Genomic DNA, 14,380 nt, shown 5'->3' with positions numbered 1-14,380 from the left:
ATTTCCCTTGGTTGGCATTAAAGCAAATTTTGCAAGGACAAGTAGGCAATTCAATGTTCCGGGTTGATCGTTGGCAATCAAGCATGAATTTCTTGATGCTTGCTTTTACCTATTACACCATCCAGACTAAATTAACATCAAAATTTTGATCAAGCAAAGAATTTGTCCTCTTCTAACATTTGTTGAAACAGTAAACATTACAACATTGCCAAGAGAATTTCTATGGAGTCACAGCTTTTGAGTACAGGTAATACAAACTAAATAGGAGAGAACGTAATAAGGAGGGCTAATAAAGGCCATGAAATGTACTTAGCAAATGGATTAAAGAGAATGCCAAAGCATTTTAAACATTAAAAACAAAATGGTAAACAGGGAGAGAGAGTAGGACCACTCAAGGACAAAGGAGGGAATTTATGCCTGAAGCCAGAGGAAATGAACAAAGTACTATATGAGTGCCTCGCTTACATGTTCATCAAGAAGAAGGAGAAGAACATGGTGTAAGGAAAAAGTTAAACGTGATTCCTCCTTGGTCTTCGCTAAAGTAAAATGGAAGTCTGTAAGACAAAATGCTGTTATCTTGCAGTGGGATTGTTTTGAGAAAGTACAAGAGAGTCAGTCCACAGCAATGTTTTGAGAAAGTTAAGGGAGTAGAAGTCTCTAGTCATAATAATGAAAGATGGTGAAAAACATGTTTTTCATGGGAAGGTGGGGTCGTTGTTCAGGTGCAGATATCAAATGCATGGTTTTGTAGGGTATAAAAGGAGCACCTTCTTAGTACAACGAAGAGAGGGTTTTATCCTAGGCTAGGTCATGGCTGGTGACTAGTGCTAAGATAGGGGACAGTATACCAAGAGCGCCAGAGTATGCCGAGTCAGAGTTATGCTTAGAGAAAGAGAAAGAAAGAAAGAGAGAAAGCAGGCTGCATGTGAGGTTGTTGGATCTCTGGATCAGCTTGCTTAGTGAATAATAAGTATTATTTTGATTTTTGTATTGCTACTACTATAGATATTTGTTTTTTTAAAAAAAAAATTGCATTGCATTTGTGCTAGTTCTAATAAAGTGTTTCTTGTGGCCTTGAACATGTGTGTTGTCCCCTTCATTTGTGAATACATATGCAAATACCCTGAGCTGAACCAGAAAAAAATGTAATGAATTTTAAAATATTATTCATTTTACACATGAAAATGTATGCTGATATTCTAGGGCAAAAAGGAAAAGGTATTTGGCTTCTTTAGCATTAAGTTGATGAGGATATATCCCAGAATATTGGGAAAAATAAGAAAGGAGATTACTGAGGCCTTGGTCCTATTTGTATCCTTTTTAGCTACAGTAGGGGTCTCAGAAGACTGGAGAATAGCCAGTATTCTTCTTCTGTTTGAGTAGGGCTGTAGAGACAAACTAGAACATTTTGGACCTGTGAGCATTACCTCAGTAGTAGGGGAATTGCTGAGAAGATTTTAAAGATAATATCTGCTTGCATCTGCAAAAGCTTATTTATTAGAATAGTCAACATGGCTTTGTGTGAGGAAGGTCATGTTTTACAAACTTGATTGGATTTTTTGAGGACGTGACAGAGAAGATTGAAGAGGGCAGTGCAGTGGATGTTGAATAAATTGACTTTGGAAAAGCTTTTGACAAGGCTCCATGTGGTAGGCTGATCCAGAAGATTAAGGCACATTGGATCCATGGAGACTTCGTAGACTGGATTGAAATAGGCTTAGCCATTGAAGGCAAAGTGTTTTGGTGTAAGGATGTTACTCTGATTGGAGGTCTCTGACCTATGCTATATATAAATGATCTGGATGAAAATGTAGGTAGGCTGATGACCAAGCTTGCAAGTTGGTGGAAATGCCAATTGTAAAGAACGTTGTCAAATGTTTCTGGAGGAGATAGACCATTTGGAAATATGGACAGAGAAGTGGTAGATAGGGTTTAATCCAGGCAAGGGTGAAATATTGCACTTTGGAAGGTTAAGTATAAGAGGAAAGCATACAATAAATAGTAGAATCCGTTGGAGCATTGATATACAGTGGGAGATTTAAGGGTGTAAGTCCATAGAGGTACACAAAGTTATGAGGGGTATAAGATCATAAGACTAGAAGACATGGGAACAGAATTAGGCCATTTATCTCATTGAGTCTGGTCCTCCATTCCATCATGGCTGACTTATTATCCTTCTCAACCCCATTCTCCAGCCTTCCATCCCCCCACATAACCTTTGATGCCCTGACTAATCAAGAACCTACCAACCTTTGCTTTAAATATATCCATTGGCTTGGCCTCCACAGCCATTTGTGGCAATGAATTCCACAAATTCACTACCCTCTGGCTAAAGAAATTCCTCATCCTCCCCGTGCTAAAAGGATGTCCCTATATTCTGAGGCTGTGCCCTCTGGTTCTAGACTCTCCTCTAAAGGACATATCCTCTCCTTATCCACTCTATCTAGGCCTTTTAATAAGATCCCCCCGATTCTTCTAATCTTCAGTGAGTACAGGCTCAGAGCCACCAAATGTCCTCATACATTAACCCTTTTATTCTCAGAAACATCCTCATGAACCTCCTCTGGACCCTCTCCAATGCCAGCACATCTTTTCTCAGATGAGGGGCCCAAAACTGCTCACAATGATCCAAGAGAGGCCTCACCAGTGCCTTATAAAGCCTTAACATTACGTTTTTGTTTTTATATTCTCATCTTTTTGAAATGAATGCCAACATGGTATTTGCCTTCCTTACCACTGACTCTACCTGCAAGATAACCGTTAGGGATACATGCATGAAGACTCACAAGTTCCTTTGCACCTCTGATTTTTGAATTTTCTCCCCATTTAGAAAATAGACTATATCTTCATTCCTTCTACCAAAGTGCATGATGATATAATCCCCTACTCTATATTCCATCTGCCACTTCTCTGCCTATTCTCCTAATCAGTTTTGTCCTTTTACAAACTTCCTGCTTCCTCAACACTATCTGCCCTTCCACCTATGTGAAACACCGACCCCTGCAGAATGCCACTAGTCTCCAGCAGCCAACAGAAAAGGCCCCATTTATTCGCACTCTTTGCCTTCTGCCAGTTTATGCTCACATCTTTCTTGTAATATCATGGGCTCTTATCTTGTTAAGCAGTGTCATGTGTGGCACCTTCTCAAAGGCCTTCTGAAAATCCATGTTGTAATGATTCCAGAGGATTCCAGCAGCCAGATAAGTAGCAACTTAGTCAGCCTCTGAATGTGAATGAATCAATGATGCACCAAGTTTCCACGCTCAATTAGCTGTAACTAACCAAGTTCAGCAACAGATTAGTTGATTGACAGGAAGTGTCAATTTGATTTGTGTAGATTGTCAATAAGTCATTAGCATGATAGGAACCTGCTGCCTGCTCTTTCTCTCATCTGAGTACGATAGTAAGCAATTTCATCCCTTACTCTGTTTCATGCACAATTAAGTATAGTTTTCCAAATTACATTTCACAGTAATTAAACTTTCTCTTTGGGTCTGAACCAGCAGATCTCTGGCGTTCAGACTTCACAACATAATGAACACGTTATAATGCTTCAAACTGCAGAATGCTGTTAAATTTATAGTCTCAAGATGTTTCCTGTTAGTTAACTTTTCCAATTTTAGAACAGTTACTCTGCATAATGGAAACACTTGCCTATTATTATATACACATATCTATTTTAGATGAAGCCAAGATGCTTTATTCACCTATGTAAAGAGGTAAGTCTAGATTAATTCAGTTTCAAATTCCAAATTGCTTCATCTGCTTCAAAAACAATAAGCAGAGGTGGAATAAAGAAAGAAAGAGAATGGGTTCTAGACAGCTCTCCTTTTTCAATACAAAACTGCAAGCCAGTTTAAGTGCTTTTAAATAACTTTGCTATCATTGGTTCTTCTTAAAGAGGTGAGAATCTGTTGCAGATGTGATCAGGTACTGACTGAACAAATGGGAGAGGATGCCAGGTTTCTGCATCAGATGTGTACAGTGGATTGTATGTCCTTTCAGACATTATGGACTGCAATCCTGAAAGCAAATTTGAGATATATATCTGCACAACTTAAAAGGACTAGCACTCAAATTTCCTTATAGGTAGGACCTCTTTAGAATCAGATTTATTATCACTTACGTGAAATTTGTTGTTTTGTAACAGAAGCCCAGGGCAAAGATACTTCTTTATTTATGCAATTGATAGATTATTGTAAGTAGTGCAGAAAATAAATGAATAACAAGGTAGTGTTCATGGATCATTCAGAAATCCAACGTGGAGGGGAAGAAGCTGTTGCTAAGTCTTTGAGCCCAGGTTCCTGTGCCCCTCTCTGATAGTAGTAATGAGAAGAAGGCATGCTTCAGATGGTGAAGGTTAAATAATGACGCCTGCTTTTTGAGGCACCACCTCTTGAACATGGCCTCAATGGTGGGAAGGGTTGTGCCCATGACAGAGCTGGCTTTGGCTATAACCTTCTGCAGCCTCTTGTGATCATGCACATTGGAGGCTCCACACCAGGCTGTGATGCAACTCGTCAGAATACTCTCCACTGTACATCTGTAGAAATTTGCGAGAATCTTCGGTGACATACCAAATCTTCTCAAAACCTAACAAAGAAGAGCCACTACTGTGCCTTCTTCATGATTGCATTGCTGTGTTGGGTTTAGGATAGATCTTCTGAGGAGTTGATGCTTGGGAACTTGAAGCAGCTCACTCTTTCCACAGCTGACCCCTCAATGAGAACTGGTGTGTGTTCTCCCAGCTTCCCCTTCCTAAAGTCCACAATCAGTTCTTGGTCTTGCTGATGTTCAGAGCAAGTAATCTACTTATTTGTTGGCCTCAATCATCATCCACCCATCCCAGTACCTTGTTCCAATGTACTCAGGAATCTCAAACCCTACTCTCCCCACTTGACTCAGGCATGATTGTAGCCTGACTGAAGCTTATCCAACAGCCATTCTGACCCAGATCCCCTATCCTGGGCCAGCTACGTAAAAGACCAACACAGCAAGCAACAAGGCATGAAGCATGTGTTTGCTTCTAGAGGGTAGTTGCATTCATGCAGCAACAAGTACATTAAAATTCTTGGACCACCTTTTAAAACGACCATTTATTCTGTCAGTTAAAATGTCTAAGATTTACTTGAAATTAGCCTGGCTGTGTCCAGTTTTTCTCTTCTGGCTTGATCTGAGAGATGACTTGCTCTAAGGTCATGTCCCATCAATAACTTCTTTTTAAATGTCACTCTGTAATCATTGCTCCACACAACACATTATAAATGTCTTTTAATTTTTAAGAGCTTTTAGGGAGATATAGAGATGAGATAGTTGTACAGATTCCCATTTTTTATCCATGGTGTCCAGCACAAGTGACTTTCTCTCAAAATAGAGATTTCATTTACATTACTGATATGCAGAGGAATTGTGTCAGTAAATAATACTCACCAAAAAAAAAGCTAATTGGGAAGCTTATTATGGGTATGAATAAGTGTCCTGCTGATGTGTTTCAAGTGTTTAATATCTGAATTATTCATCTGAACTGGAATATCTGCATGGGGAATCACAATTGGTTTGGATCCCTCATAATGAACAAAGGATAAAATCCATAAATCCTGCAAAAAAGCAGTCTTAAATAACAGAAATATTTGACCCAAGTATTTTTTTTTAGCCTGTGATGGTCAGCAGACATTCTAACATTCATCCACTAAGTCTTTAGTCTGCCCTTTGCAATGCTTGTACCCGCTTTCACCAAAACAATAGTTCAGGTTCTCCTCAGAAGTTTTATGTGTAACAGTTGGTGCTGGGTGGGAAATCAGAAGTTAGAGATTGGAGAGCATTCTGCAAGAAAGTATTTGGTTATAACTGCATTTGGTACAGTTTGGGAAAACCACCATGGATCTGAGGAAGGTATATTAGGATGAGAGGATCTCAGACAAAGGCAAATGGACAATCATAGGAAGTGATTAGCCATTCAGTTAGATATATGCTTCATGTCATTGGAAAGAAATGTAAAAATCCTACATGCTGGTTAATATTTCATGCCAGTTTATAATATCCTTCACAATCCTTTCATGCTTGCTGAATTTTGAGCTTTTCTTTCCCACAGTGGACTAAAGCAATCTATAAGATAAATTTGATTTCATCAGTAGGAAATTTCACTTCCACTACAGCAAATGACATCAACAACAACTTATATTATAAAGAACACTTAAAATAGTTAAATTGCTGAAGATGCTACACTGGAATATTATCAAGAAAATTCTGATGTGGAACCACATCAGCAGTTATTGGGAGAGGTGACCAAACATTTAGATGAATATTTGAGCTATAAGCAGCATCTAAAAGCAGGAGAGCATGGTAGAGGTGGGGAAAGAATTGGGAATTGAATGCTATAGTTGTGTTCCTAGAAGCAGGACTGTCAGAGCAAATAAAAAATCTTGGATCTGGAAGGAAGGAGAACCAGGAAGGAGCAAAATTCTCAGAGAGTTGTACAGCTGGAGAAATTTACAGAGACGAGGATTCAAATGTTTTAGCATCTCAAATCAAGATCCTATAAGGCCATAAGACCTAGGAGCAGAATCAGGCCATTCAGCCAATCAAGTCTGCTCCACCATTGCATCATGGCTGATTTATTATCTCTCCCAATCCCATTCTCCTGTCTTCTTACTAATTTCTGATGCCCTTACTAATCAAAAACCTATCAACCTCCGCTTTAGATATACCCAACGACTTGGCTTCTGCAGCCATCTGTGGCAATGAATTCCACAGATTCATCACCCTCTGGTTAAAGAAATTCCTCCTCATCTCAGTTCTAAAGGGACGTCCCTCTATTCTGAAGCTGTGAACTACTGAACTAACCCTGCTGAACTAGTAGCAAGGGTAGCTCAGTGAACATATAACTGATATTGGAAAAACATCTCTTAGTCCTGAAAAAGGAAAAGATTTTCTCAACCAAAATTAGCTTCACTTTTATTTCTTGATTTGTCTTCAAATTCTCTACCTGGATAACCATTATCAACTCTCCTAATGAACCCACTAACCAACTCTTGCTTCCATTCTCTCCAACTGTGCCTTTTACCCAGCCTCCTCAGTCTTTCTAATATTATCCAGTGCAAAAGTAACTTTGCAATGTTGCTCATTCATCAGCCATTTGAATGTACAACCAAATAAATGTCTACTAATTAATGCTCTGATCTTGACTAGGACAAATGTGATTGAATTATTGGACAGGAGCTCAGTTGAACCAAAGTCTGATTTCAGTAACTCAGCATAGTTTGCTGGAGGGCTTTATATGGGTGAATTACATTTTGATGTAATGTTGCACCTTAATCTTCTTTGTCAGTTTTCTTGGAAGAGCTAAATAAGCTAAATAAATAAACACAGTGAAGAAACGGGTAGGAAGGTTGTCAGTGCATTTGTCATTTGGATAATGTGGTTGAATTGATAAAGCCTGCAGATCAAATTTTAGCTGCAAGAATGCCAGAGAAATTAAACAAACATCCTGTGTACTCTCTTCATGGAAGACATACAGTACCCCTTGGAAAGTGGGGAACAACAGATCTGGAGTGAAGGAGAAGCTGAAAGAAATGGTTTGCCAAAAAAGTAGTTCATGGAATAAAAGTCAATAAATCCTCAGGATCTGATGATGTATTTTAAGATTTTAAATGAGGTGGCCATGGAACTTATTGTCATCCTTACAAAATTCCACAGATTTTAGAGTGATTCCTGCAGACTGGAAGGTAGCAATTATAATCCCCTTGGAGACGAAGGAGAGAGAAAATGGGGAACTACAGACAAGTTTGCCTGACAACAGTAGAAGGAGAAATGTTATCATCTATAACAGAGGAAATGGCAGCAGAAAATAAAAAATGAATTAAAAAGAATCAAATCTTTAAAAGGGCACTGAAAAGATTATTAAACAAAATGAGAGCACATGGAATTGTAGGTGAAAAACTTATAAACTGGGGATTGGTTAATGGACAAACAACAGAAGATAGAAATAAATACAGTAGGTTATAATGGGCTGGGAGGCTGTGATAATTAGGGTGCTACGACAGTCAGTGAAATGGCTTCAGCTGTTCACTGTCTATCAATGATTGGAATACCAAATTTTGCAAGTTCCGGTTTGCGAGGTTGATGTCATATTGATGCAGAGAGGCTTCAGAGGGATATTGACAGGCTAAGTGAGAACATTGCAGTTAGAACGTAATGCAGAAAACTGTGTTCATCTGCTTTGGTAAAAGAAACAGAAAAAGGATTTATTTTTACATGGATGGAGCTTGAAATTTGTTGGTGTTTAGAACAGGAATGTCACACAGGGTAAAAGTACACACCAACCATCAAGCAAGTCAAATTGAGTTTCTTGTCATGTGCACGAGTACGGTGAGGTACAGGCACAGTGAAAAGCTAGTTTGCAGGCATGCAGGTACAGATAACACACAGAATATAAATTATCCATTATGATACAATGAAGTGAGAGAGATGAAAAGACTGCACAAAAACACAGTGAGAGTCAAATCCACAGCAATGCCCTCGTCCCAATTTATTCTCTACACATTGACTCCGGATTCTACCATTTATTTTCACAATAGGGGTAATTTACATTGGCCATTTAACCTAGCCTTCTGCACAGCTTTAGTATGTGTGAAGAAATCCATGCAGCCACAGGGAGAATGTGCAAACTCCATACAGGCAGCACAGGAAGTCAGGACTGAACCAGAGTTGTGGGAGCAGTAAAGGAGACTGGCCGTTCCTGCATACAGTTAGAATCAGAATCAGAACCTGCTTTTTATCTCTGATATATGTCGTGAAAGTTCTTGTTTTGCAGCAGCAGTGCAGTACAAGACATAAAATATACTAAAACAAATGAATGGTGCAAAAGGCAAATAGCGAGATAGTGTTCGTGGGTACATGGATTGTTTTTGAAGTCTAATGGGAGAGGGAAAGAAGCTGTTATTAAAACATTGAGTGTGGGTCTTCATGCTCCTGTGCGACTTCTGCAAAAGGGACATGTCCTGGTGGTGAGGGCCTTTCATGATTGATACCACCTTTTTGAGGCACTGTCTCTCGAAGGGTATCTGAATGGCTTGGAGGGTTGTACCCGTGATGGAACTGGCTGATTCTACAAATGACTGAAAGTTAAAAATGCAGGTACGGGAAGTAATTAGGAAGACAAGTGGTACATTGACCTTTATTGTACAAGAAACATGTTTTTATACAATTGCATAGGGTCTTGGTGACACTGTTTCAGAATCAGAATCAGGTTTGTTATCACTGACATATGTCGTGAAGTTTGTTGTTTTGAGGCAGCAGTACAGTATAATACATAAAATATACTATAAGTTACAATAAGAAAAAAAAATATATACAGTATATAAATTAAATAAGAAGTGCAAAGAGTGGAAAAATAGTGAGGTAGTGTTCATGGGTTCAGAAATCTGAACTAATGTTATGTGTTGGTCTATTTACTTCACCAAAGGACGGATATTCTTCCACCGTAGTGAGTGCATTAAAAGTTCACAAGATTAATTCCTGGGATCGTTTATTATCCTATGTGAAGGGATTAAGTGGATTTGGCCTAAACTCTGTAGCATGAATCTGTGAAATTCTCCAACCAAGAGGGCAGTCATTCTCAGTTGCTGAACATATCCAACACAGAGATCGATAGATTTTTGGAGATTATGTGATATGGAACTAATGCAGGAAAGTGGCACAGAGATAAGCCAACCGTAAATTTATTGAATGGCCTATTTCTGCTTTTATTTCCAATGTGCTTATCTTATGTTCACTTTGTATATTTTAATGCACTGTGTAAGGAACAGACAGGACTAAACAAATATTTATTGTATGGATATCATCCATTAGGTACAGGTACATCAGTATTTTATGACTCACTGTTTTACTTTGGACAATGGGATGCATTTGTTATATTTTAAAAGTTTTCTTGATCAAAATAAAGTGTATACACTCAGTGGCCACTTAATTAGGTACAGAATGTATCTAATAAAGTGGTCACTGAGTTCGTCGTGATCTTCTGCTGCTGTAACCCATCCACTTCAACGTTCGACATATTGTATGATCAGAGATGCTTTTTTGCACGCCACTGTTGTAATGCGCTACTGTCACCTTCCTGCCAGCTTGAAGCAGTCTGGCTATTCTCCTCTGACCTCTCTCATTATCAAGGCACTTTGACCCACAGTCCTACCACTCTCTGGATGTTTATTGTTTTTGGCACCATTCTCTGTCAACTTTAGTGACCGTTGTGCATGAAAATCCCAGGAGATCAGCAGCTCTCAGATACTCAAAGGACCCCATCTGGCACCAATAATCATTCCATGATCAAAGTCACTTATATCACATTGCTTCCCCATTCTTATGTTTGAACTGAACCTCTTGACCATGCCTGCATGCTTTTAGGCATTGAGTTGCTGCCACATGATTGGCTGATTAGATTTTTGCATTAATGAGGTGTACAGGTGGCCACTGAATTGGTATCATTCACTTTTGAAGCTCTTGACATCACCTATCAGCTCTGGGCAATTTGGGATTCAGGGCAGAAATGCAAATATCTCCTCTGTTGTTTAATAATGATGCCCATTGTAACTTGAGGAAAACATCTTTTATTAAGTCTAGAATGTCAATTTCACCCCCTCCCCCCAATCTGCTCTACCCCAGAGACATTGAATCTCTAAAGTTAATTGAGCAAAATACCACAATAGCTCTCCATTCATACTGCTGTGCTTCCATGGTTGAATTAGAAGAGCTGTTCAATAAGCTGTTTCAATAAGCTACATGATCGCTTGAAATAGTTCTACTGTATGCCTTTTCATCAGCCTGTGCTAAAGAGAGGAAGGTGTATTTTAGCGAGATTATAAGAATTAAGGGTTGTTATTGTCCTCATAAATTCTATTGATTAGTTGGATCAATAGCAGTAAAGCGAGCACTATGAATTAGATGCAAGATTTACGTAAGAAAGTAAAGTTGAAATGAAGAAAATATTCATTGCCTAGATATTTAAACTGTAGCATCAATATTTCTCTGTAATTTCCAGATTCATTCTGCACTAGATATTTACCCAAGACTATCTGAGAGTGTTCCTCTAATCCCTGTTTAGATGAATCAAATTCAGCTTTTGGGACAGTTTGTTTTGTTTAGGTTATAAGATAAGCCTAAAAATATCATAGCTGATAAATAAGATTTTTGGAGGGTTCTGTACTGTTGTGGCTGTATTGAAGTGACAAGCTGGCTTGAAGGAAAATAGACAACACTGGAAAATGCTCAACTGGTCAGACACCATCTGTGGAGTGAGAAACAACAGTCATGTTTGAGCTTGGTTACTTTAATCAAACCTGGCAAGTATTACGGATTTAACAGATTTAAAAGCAAGTTTAGAGTGAAGCAAATGTTGTGGAAAGGGACAATGAGGAGGAAACAACAAAAGGGGTGGAAGGGAGGGTGAAAGAATAAAAGGATAATTGTACAAAGAGAAGGTGATGGCATTGTAAGAAAATACAGAGCAAATGTAGGTCACAAAAGGAGAATGACGACTTCAGTAAGAGTGATAATGGTGGTGGAAATTTGACAGGGATTGGTGTGGGGAGCAGGACAATATCATAGACCTAGCAAAGCAGAGGGGCACAAAGCCTTTAATGATATGACCAGAAAAATGCAAAGATCAAAGCTCAAAAGTCAAAGTAAATTTATTATCAAAGTATGTATATGTTACCGTCTACAACCTTGAGATACATTTTCTTGCAGGCATTTACAGAAATAAAAGGAATACAATAGAATTTTATGAAAAACTATATATAAATAAAGATTGATAAACACAGCGTGTTAAAGAAGACAAACTGTGCAAATAAAAATGATACTGAGAGCATGATTTGTAAACTGTCCTTGAAAGTGAGTCTGTAGATCATAGAATCGGTTCCAAGTTCTGATGAATAATATATCAGTGCCAGTTTAGGAGCCTAATGGTTGTAAGGTAATAACTATTCCTGAAGACCTAAAGCTTCTGTACCTCTTACCTGATGGTAGTAGCGAGAAGAGGGTAAGGTCCGGATAAGTGGGGAACCAGTGATTTAGTGTTTCTTAAATTTTCAGAAGGCTTTTGATATGGTCCTGCATAGGAGGTTGGCAACAAAGTTAGAGGATGTGGAAATTGGGTTTGATGTACTTTTAAGATTGATAATTGGTTAACAAACTGAAAACAAAGCTTGAAAATAAATGGATCTCAGTTTGGCAGGCTGTGGCTAGTAAGGTGTCACAGGGTCCAGCTATTCACAATCTACATTAACCAATTGACTAACATCACTTTCAAGTTGACTGATAATTCGAAACTTGGTTGGATTGTGAGTAGTGAAGATGTTAAGAGGCTTCAAGAGCATGAAGACAATTTAGTTGAATGGCAAGAGGAAAATTCGGCTGAAAAATGTGAGGCCAACCATTTCTGTGCACTAAACAGAAAAGCAAAATCTATTTTAAATGGTGACAGATTGGGAACATGTAGGTGCCCTTGAACATAAGTCACTGAAATCTAGCATGCAGGTACAGAAAGCAAAGGTTCAATGGTCAAAGTAAATTCATTACCAAAGTACATACATTATACGTCAGCATATATCACCCTGAGATTCATTCTCTTGTGTGCATTCGCAGTAAATACAATAGAATCAATGAAAAACTACACACATCCGAAGGCAAACAACCAAAAGACTACAAATTGTATAAATACAAAAAAGAAAAACAAAATAGTAATATATAAATAAGTAATAAATAACATTGGGGAGGGCTTTACTTGTGATAGACTGGGTTGTATCCACTACTTTTTGTATGCTTTTCCGTTCAAGGCCCTTGCTATTTCCATATCAGGCTGTGATGCCACCAATCAGTATACTCTCTATGTATCTATAGAAACTTTTCAAGTTTCAGATGACATATCGAATCTTTGCAAACTTCTAAGAAAGTAGAGGTGCTTCTGTGTCTTCTTTGTAATGACGCTTATGTGCTGGACCCAGGAATGATAAGATAATGAAATGATAAGATAAAGGAATTTCAGGTTACTGACCCTCCGCGTCTCTGAACCCCCGATGAGGACTGGCTTATGGACCTCCAGTTTCCTCTTCCTGTATCAGTTCAGCACGTTGGCTTTTATTACAGGAGAACCTGAGCTGAGGAGTGTTTAGGTCATATTGAAATGATATAGGGCCTTGATAAGATTGGATTGAAATATTCCGTATGGGAAGTAGCTGTCATCGAAGGGGAGCAGTGGGGATTTGCTAGATTGTTTCCTGGGATAATGTGTTTGCTGTATAAAGAGACATTGAGTAAACTGATCATATACTGTTCAATGCAGAGGTTCCCAACCTAAGGTCCACTAACCCCTTGGTTAATGGTAGGAGTCCATGGCATAAAAATGGTTGTGAACCTCTGCTCTAATGTTTAAAAGTTGGTTTCATAGAAGTTCACAAACTCTTACAGGGACTGCCAGTCTGGAGACAGGGAGAGTTTACAATTGTGGGCCAGTGGAGACTGAGAAGAGGAGAAAGTTTTTTTCACTTGGAGGGTGGTGAATCTTTGTAATTTTCTAGCTTGAAAAGTTATGGAGAGCTCGGTTTTTGAGTTAATTCAAAAGAAAGATGATAAATATCTGGATATTAAGGGGATCAAGGGATATGGGAACAGTTCACAAATATGGTGCTAAGGTAGATCAGCCATGGTTTAGATTAGGAGTTCCCAACCTGGAGTCCACAGACCCCTTGGTTAATGATAAAGTCGCATGGCATAAAATAGGTTGGGAACCCTTGATTTAGATGAATGATTGGAGGTTTATCAGACCACATGGCTTACTTCTGCCCCTATTTCTTATTCTGTCAAGGCAAGTAAGGAGGCTGAAAAAAAATCAAGGAAACCTCATAGTAGATCCTATTTGACCAGCTGTGAACCATTGGAGGACTAAACACAAGGCCTGCTTTCATTTCCTTCATGATCAGTAATCCTGGTGCAATCTTCCTCCATAATTAGAATCCACTGCCAAAGAATGGGACAGATAATTAATATCTTAGAAAGACCTGAAGACTTGCTTCAGTTACACAAAAGCTATTTTAGTTTGATTTTAAACTGATAGCGTACATCAGTTAAGGACGCTACAAAGATGGCTGAAGTGGGAAATCAACTGCTACAATTATGTTTTAGTCTTTATTGAAGAATTACAATGTTAAATGTATCATGTATCAAATCCACACTGCAACTGACATGCAAACATTGAAAATTTTAATTTCCTATCCACACTCAAGTAATGATATCCTTCATCTTCATGAAAATAACATTTCCAAATATTGTGGTTCTGAATTTCACAGGTCGCAGTCTCAGCATACATGGCATTTTGCACATAGCCCTT

Source organism: Hypanus sabinus, chromosome X1, assembly GCF_030144855.1.
Source record: "Hypanus sabinus isolate sHypSab1 chromosome X1, sHypSab1.hap1, whole genome shotgun sequence".
In the NCBI taxonomy this organism is placed as follows: domain Eukaryota; kingdom Metazoa; phylum Chordata; class Chondrichthyes; order Myliobatiformes; family Dasyatidae; genus Hypanus; species Hypanus sabinus.
Note: the sequence above shows the minus strand (reverse complement) of the source record.